Source organism: Empidonax traillii, unplaced genomic scaffold (genome assembly GCF_003031625.1).
Source record: "Empidonax traillii isolate 1590-97213 ecotype Southwest subspecies unplaced genomic scaffold, ASM303162v1 scaffold777:size296887, whole genome shotgun sequence".
NCBI classification, from domain to species: Eukaryota; Metazoa; Chordata; class Aves; order Passeriformes; family Tyrannidae; genus Empidonax; species Empidonax traillii.
The window spans coordinates 259,271-267,421 of NW_020955970.1; positions in this window are offsets into that span (position 1 = coordinate 259,271).

Here is an 8,151-nt window from a genome sequence, read left to right on the forward strand (position 1 = left end):
GCTCCCGATGCCTTGAAAAGAAACTGGGTGGCCCTCAAAGAGCCTATTGAGAAAGTTTTCACTTCAGTAATAAGTAAGTAAATTAAAATGGTGTTTTCTCTGCTTTTAACTGGGTGAAATTTAGGCTAACACTATTTTTGGAAGAATTAATAGTGAAGCCCATCCAAGTAAAGCAAAGCAAAGCAGTTAAAGCGTTTCTCTAGTGGGGCTCAACCTTTTGCCCTCTTCCCACACTGGCTTTGACTGGCTTCCCCCACACAGGGATTAGCTACAGACCTGGACATCCAAGCAGGGCAAATCCAACCTTCTCCTGGTCACTGCGCCTGGGTGAGAAGTCAAAAAGGAAAAGCTACTCTTACTTAGGTACTTCATTCATCATCCTTCTCTCTCTCTGTGCATGTCCTGCAGCCAGCTAACAGTACTGAGCCTGTGTGTGGATTGTGTTCTCCACCCAAAAGGGAAGAGATGATCCGTTCAGCTGGAAAAAGTTTTGAGTGCTTCATCAGGGAATGATGCTGCTTAAGTTGAGGACTGCATCTTGCAACCTTCCTGTTTTGTTTGGTGCCTGTTTACGGCTCAAGCATGACCAAGGGAGTAGGAGGCCTTTGCTTCCCTGGTGCCAGTGGCAGGTGGAAGGTCCTGCTGTAACGCACAGCCACGTGCTCCACGCAGGGGTGGGCTCACTTGGTGCCCCACGAGGCACCAAAAGTGCCATCAGAAACCCGCCAAATAGCAGGACTAAACGTACGTCACTGTAAAGAACTGTTTTAGGAGATGGCTTACACACTTTGCATGAGAGACAGCAAGGCTGCTGTGCCAGTTAGTCCAGGCTCAGCTCTGGTGTGCTCCAGTTCGTGTGCAGTGAACAGGAGCTGAAATATTTTCAGTATTGCCCCTCCTTAGGAGTAATATCGCTGCTGGCAGAGTTAGCAGTGTGTGCCTGGCTGTTACCTGTTACTTCCCAGCTTGGTGAGCCCCCAGCTGAGGCAGCCAGGGGTCAATGGTGGCTGGTGGGGCACAGCCACGTGGCTCTCAGAGCCTCACACTTGCAGGGAAAAGGGGAGGAAGTTAAGCTAAGCTGGCTTGCAATTTAGGATAATAGTTTCAATGCAATATCCCTTTAGGACTGTTTTGAGGGGCTACCCCGAGCTGCAAACCTTAATATATCTTGCCCTCACTTCAGTCAGCACTGAAGCCAAGCACACACCTGCTCTTGCTGTGGAGCCACCTCTTCCTTTATCTCTGTCTTTAATCCCCTGCTTCCCAGCCCGCCTCACCAGTGGAAAGTGCACTCACAATGTTAAACTTCCCTCATTAGGCTGAACATTCCTCTTTTTAACCTTTCTAACCTGCAGCATTCCCATTGGGAGGACCCTGTCTCCATACTTCTCAACTGCTCTTAATTAGATTGGGCATTTCTTGCCTCCACTGTATATTTACAATTTAGGAACAGGAAAAAATACAGCCTGCACTTAAGGGCCTTCTTCCCTTCGGTCGCTTCCCGTGCTTGATGTGTTGGACAGCAGGAGGTGGAAATTTTAAAGCCCAGAGGAGCAGAACTTGTCTGGGAGGACAATCCGAGGCGGTTTAGGTCATTCTTTAGGCAGGACTAATTTCATATCTCGATGGATTTTTACATCAGCTCCCACTTTTTTCATTTCCATCCCCCTGTGTGCGCATGTGCATTTGCACACACAGACACACACACACCACCCTATTGTCTGTCTTTTGCTCTTCTCCTGCCATCAGCCTTTTATTATTGTTGATGTCTTTTCATTCCTGATGCCAAACTTGATTTGGAGATCGCAGCACTGAGGGCTTCATTTGGAGCACTGTAGATGGAAAACTGAAGTCCTAAGTGACTGGAGCCCTTGGCCAATCTAATTGTTATTGACATTTGTGTCTGATTGTTCATCAAGGGGGATTTGACTTGCAGGCCAAATCATTCTATTACCAGGGTTCCTTTCAGCCTTTTCTCTAACAAAAAAAAAACAAAACAAAACAAAAAAACCCACCCCAGTCAGCAGCAGCAGAATCAATGGCAATATCTTGAGATGTGAGAGGGGGGAGCGAAGATGGAGGAGATCGCGTCTGTCCCGTTTGAAATGTGCGAGCAAAAGATCCGAGAGCCGGCGGTGTTGCCTTACAGGGGGAAAAAGGATCTCATTAACAGACTACCGTTTTCATGGCAAGGTGAAGGAGGCAGAGGAAGGAGGGGCTGGCAGGGCTAATTATATTAAGGTCATTTCACCTGTCAAAACTTTCCCTTTAGTGGTGTCCCTGGTGCCCTGGGATAACATCCAGATTTGTCCTGAATGGTGTCTCTGTTCCTGCTTAGGAGCCTTGACTGGTGGATGGTGAAGTGGAGCTGCATGAAAGGAGCCCTGAAGGCACCCTTTTGCCTTCTTTTCACCCCCTGCTCTCCTTTGATTTTGCTTTTCCCCCCCTCTTGAGTTTCACGGTGGGTAATGATGAAGCCCTGCTGTGCTGCTCTCCCCGGGAGAGGCAGCTGGCACACCAAACATCCCGTGTTCAGCCAGGTTCTCTTCTCTGTACGTTTCAAACCCATTTACACTCTGCTGCAGTGCCAATTTATCCCCCTTGAAAGCTCTCCTCGGGAGCAGAGAGGGATGGAGCAAAGCTGATTTTGCTCATTAGACTAACGGTGGAAACCGGAACGATGCAGACACAGGGATTAGAACAGAAACAGGGGAAATATTCTGTTTATTCATTTGAAAGAGGCAGGGGTGAGGGGGTGGCTGGTAAACCAGAGCCTCCTCATCCTGGTGATGAACCCTAGAATTACCTGCCCTCTTTCAGAGGATCGTTCCAAGTCATTAAGTTATTTCATTTTCCAGGACTCTGGGGGGGTGGAAGGCAAATTTCTTCAGGTAACCTTTCTCTCAAAGTAGGTGGAAGCTGTGCAGATGGCCTCACTTCACTCACATTAGCAGGCAGGAGCAATTTGGGGAAGAAGGTGATGGGAGGAGCACAATGGGGTTCATTCATGGTCACGTAGGTTATACAGGTCACCACAGAAACAGAGCAGAAATTTCAGAGATCAAAGGCTTCTCCACCAGAAGTTGCTACCTAAATGTGTTGGGTAGAATGAGAGAGAACTGCAGATGAGGAGGAGGTGCACCAAATTCCCCTGGCCTTCAGCAAACAGCTCAGTGAGTCAGATTTATCCTGCTGAAGTGGCATTCTTGGGGTTGAGAGATGGATTTGGCTTAACATGCCCTGCCTTTGAGAGATGCTCAGGAGCAGCCGTGAGTCATGGACAGTGGTGACGTAGGGTAGAATTTGATGAGTTGCCCTAAACTGGGGCATATTTGGATCCTGGGATGGGCTTTTGAGTAGGAAAATAAGCAGAACCACATAGTTACTAATAGTATATAGTTACTATTACTTGTTTTTAATTAATTATTTCATTGGAGAGGTGAGTAGGAGGCACTGAGCTGTGGACACAGAGTGGAACTGCCTGATGGACATCACCATTAAGGTTGAACTGTTGGACACCTGTATTTCGTCCTATCAAATGTTTTAATGGCCCTTAGTGTGTAAAAGGATTCTTGGGAGGCAAAAACCTGCAGTTTGGGTTTCTGAGAGTGCCAGAGGGTATTGTTCAGACTGAGACCTGTGGAACTCTCTGTCACACCAACCTCTGTCATCCCCATAGTTTGTAGCAGATGAACAACCACCAGGTTGGCACCCTGTCCCCCGTTTCTGTCTGTTTGGTGAGTGCCCTTCCACCCTCCTGGCTACTGACCCAGCTTAATTCAGCAGCAACATAACTGGCCAGACTTGTCTCTGACTCTGTAATTGCTTCGTTTGGTTTTGGTAAAGTCTTTTGGGAGGCAGTTCTCAATAAATACCACTTTCTCCTTTGGGGAGGTACATGGGTGGAGAGGTTCCAGATGATGCTTTGGCGCTAAAGAAAGAGGGGGAAATACCCAAATGAGGAGAGTTCTGTGCATCCCCACTCTTGCTAAAATACACCCTGGGGCCCTGCCCAAGTTGCTGTTCAAAAGCCTTCCAGACTTACAAAAAACGTTGGCAAAATCTTCCTTCTTCGTAGCACAGCTTGTGACTTGGGCCTTGAGGAGGATGAATGAAGGATTTTAAACGCTCTTAGGAAAGGACATGCCGGAGTCTTGATCATATCAAGGGCAGTGGGAAGCGAAAATATGTGCTAGGGCTGGCACTTAAGTATCCACCCTCAGTCTCACTTCTGCCAGGTGTTCCTGCCGTCGCTCCCAAGGCAGTGATGCTTCCAGTGCAGTAACCTGAATCATTTTAAATAGCAGAGTCAGAGACAAAGCACGGTATTGTAGGCAGCAAAGGCTGAATAAGAAGACCCTTGGGAGCCCCGCCACTTCTCCCTTTAATCTGATCAGCAAGCAGCATTCTTGTAATTCCCTCCAGGTCACTCTGAATTCCTGCAGTTTCTCAGCCAGGTTGAAGCCTTCCCCTTGGATATTAAATAATCTGCAGGCTTAGAGAAAACAACAGAGCCGGGAGCAAGGCAAGGCTTAGTTTATATCAGAAACCAACAGGAAACTGTGTCCTTCTCCCAGCACCCCTGAGAGTCAGTAATTTAAGAGTTACCTTGTGTTGTGCACTCTGCTTTTAAAGCACTTTGCAAGGGTGTTCTGAGAGGAGGTGTTGTGTTTTTATCACAAAAAACACGGTGCCCTTATATCTGTTAACTTCAGCTGTTCCTGGATTACTTCAGGAAGCCAGGTGCTTCAGTGAAGCAGCAGCTTCAGTGGTAACTCAGAGATGCAGGACTGCTCTCTTTTCCAAAGGGATGAGAATTACACAGCCTGAGGCAACTCAGAGAGAAGAAAATCTTCTCATCTCTGGGCAAGGAAACAAGTCTGGCATAGTGACTGCTAATGGCTGGTCACAGCCTCCTCTCTGACCAGCTGCTGCAGTGGCCTCTTAGAACTGGGTGATTTGTGAGAAGACCTGTAAAGAGGAAAAAGATACCTTATTTCTGTGTGAATCCAAGGTACCTTTAGAGTCGTGAAACCTTTTGTATGGGAGAGCCGGCAGCAGAGTCTAGGGATGCATTTGCTCAAAGGCAGGTTAACAGCAGCTGTGAAAATGCTTCCTGTAGATCTCACCTGCAATAAACACCCGGTACAGTGGCACAGAGCGACCCGTGGCCTTGTAGTGCCCTATCCCAGTCAAATCCTGCCCTGCCAGTTCTTTGCTGCCCTCTTTGCTCACAGAAGCCGGGGCAGTGCTCTGGTGGCTCAGTGGCCGCAGCTCCAGCTTTACCCAAAGCTTTGGTGCAGGTTCAGTGTTGGGGTGATTCTTTCACGGAGCGCAGGGATTGCTGCCTGCTCTCTGTGCCATTCCATGGGGAAAGGCTGTGCAGTTTGCTCTGCCCATGCCCTCAGAGCTCTGCCAGAACCTGTATTTGATGAGTGAAGGTCAAGCTACCAAACATATTTATTCTCTCAGGAAGCAGACAACGCTTTTAATGGCTGGGAAGGTGGATGACAGTGAGGGAAAGGGACAGGAGGCTCCTAAAGCTAATGGAAGCAAGGTTGGCTTGGTTCAGATTTCACCTCTGTGATACAGTAGAGCCCACACTCACGAAATAAGGCAGGAAGATGAAAAAAAATTATTAAAAACTGCTTTTACCCCTTGCTGGGAAATAATGGTGTTTCCAGAATTCCTTGTTTCAGCTGCCCTGGGGAAGACACTTTGATTCACTTCAGTGGATGGTAACTCCAGCCTGATGTGAAACTCTGAAGGTTTTAAATGACGCCAAAGAGATGAGACTGTTTTGAGAAGTGAAGTGTTACTAGGTTTGGGGGGGGAACTTTATTTAGAAAAAGAACAAATTTTCTTCCAAAATATACAAAAGAAATATTCCTACCGTGGAAATGCACAGCCTGAAGACTCAGATGACATTAGGTCACTGCTTTCTTTTATCAATAACTTTGAAGTCTTGTCCTAGTTTTCTAATTTAGATTCTTTTGATAAGGAGTTCTCAGCAAGCCTGGGCGAAAGCCAAGACCCTCTCCTGCTAATAATGGGTTGGGAACACAACTACCGGTAGCAGTTCCAGTTTTGAGGATGGGCCAGGTCTTAAAAGTGGCTGTGGGGACTCTGCAGGGACAAAAGCCAAGATTTTGGACTGCTTTAGGTTTCTTCCAGCTCTTGGAATCAAGGGTATGAGCGACATGCTGGGTTTGATCTTGAAAAGCTGTTGCTCCTTTCCTGGGTTGTGCTGTGCCAGCCTGGACTGCATGCACAGGGTGGTTTGCAGAGCTCTCTGTACACTTGCTCTTTAAATTCTCTCCCTGCTGTGTCCTGCTCAGGTACCACTTCCCACCTCATCTGCTCACAAAAGGCTGTAAAAGTTTCAAATAATAAGATGGGGAAATAAATGAGCAGCTTAAAGTTTCACTTGTTTTTGAGCAGGTGCTCTTGGGGATGAGCCAGCCCTAGGCAGACCCCATCTGAGTCTGAATGACATCTGAATGAGATCTGTGGAGGGAGTGGGAAATCACACATTTCTAGAGCAAACAGTGGCTGATTTCTACCAGTGCCAGAGCCCAGCTCTTCCTACCGCCTCAGAGTAGGCAGTCCTGGGGGCATATTTGCATCCTGGGATTGGCTTTTGAGTAGGACAATAAGCAGAAGGCGGGTAGGTACAAAGGCTGCCACCCCCCAAGGAGTTACCTTCTCCCCTGTAGTCCTGGAGGCTGCTCAGGGACAGTAGACAAAAGCTGGAAAAAGTACTTTCCCTGCTCCAAGACCCAAGACAGGCTGCCAGGTGAGCACAGCATATCTGCAGTCTCCCAGGTGTTTCAGCAGTAAGAAAAAATGGAATTTTTGTGTTGGGGGGAGCTCTCTGGAAGTCTCAGCCATCCCACCTTGCACAGGTCACTACAGATAACTGAGCGCTGGGGAATGAAGGTGTTGGGTCATTTGTGCTGGTGCCAACCCAGCACTGCCCCGTGCCTGCATGAGCCATCTCCATCCCGTGTGCTGTGCGTGCAGAGCAGTTCCTGAACCTCAAAAGCTACATTTCATTTAGTAATTAATTAGTGATTCCTGACCCCGGGCAGCTTCAACCCGGTACAGTAACAAGATTGCAGCTGTGTATGAGCCCTCTCCTCTCTCATTACGTTAACTGAAATCCCTCGCAACAAAGCCATGGGCTGCCTGGCAGGGCAGGGACAAACCTCTCGCTCTTCATGCTTTGGGTGTGTTTCCCTGTGGAATTAGTGCTTGGCTGTTCCCCCCACCCTCAGCGCCTCCTTGCCCGGGGGCATTGCCCCCAAAGACCTTGGCAGGGCCCACAGCACAGATCACCCAAACTGCCCATCCAACCCACTCGCCAGCTGGGACGGGAATTATTTGGGAATTCTCCACAATGCCCTCTGTAGGCTCTGGAGGAACAGAGCACGAGCTTTCCAGTGCCAGGGGAAGCGGGAATGGGCTGGGGCTGCAGCAGGATACGGCTGCCTGGGAGCTAGAGCAGCACCGGGAGGACCTGGCTGTTGTTCCTTGGCCAGGCTGGGTCAATCCCGGCTTTCCCAGCTGCCTGGGGAAGCTCCACAGCGAGGAGGTAAGCTGGGAGCTGTGTTAGCGTGTCTTTCGTCTCGCACGGGGGGGGCTTTCGCGCTCAGAGTGGTTTTAATTATTCGTTGGAAGATTTTGAGAGCTCCCAGGGCAATGGAGAGGCCTCAGTCAGTGTTTCCTAGCTGAAGGCATCTATGGATGTGCGTTCCTCGCCTTACTCACAGCTGAACCTTGCAGCAAGAGAGCGGGGCTTGTGCCAAGTGCCTGGGTGGTTCCTTGGTGACTCTGGTCGCGGGTCTCAACGGCTGGCAGCTCCAGGCATGTTGGAGTTTGCACCAGGCTCTGTGGAATTTGCTGTGAAGCGGCTGTTTCTCCTGAGTTATCACTTCTAGTTTTGCCTTGCAGCAGCGCGGTGCACGTAACCTCGCCAGGGGTAAGGCATCATTTGTGGGAATAGAAAAGTAGCTCTAAAAAGGGGGGCTTTGGCTTGCTGAGGTGAGTTGTGGCTGTAGCTGCATCCCTGTGCGCCTGTCCCTTGTTGCACTATGCAATTCCTAATGCTCAGGACCTGCTGAATATCAATACTTGAGCAGGGAAAGAGTC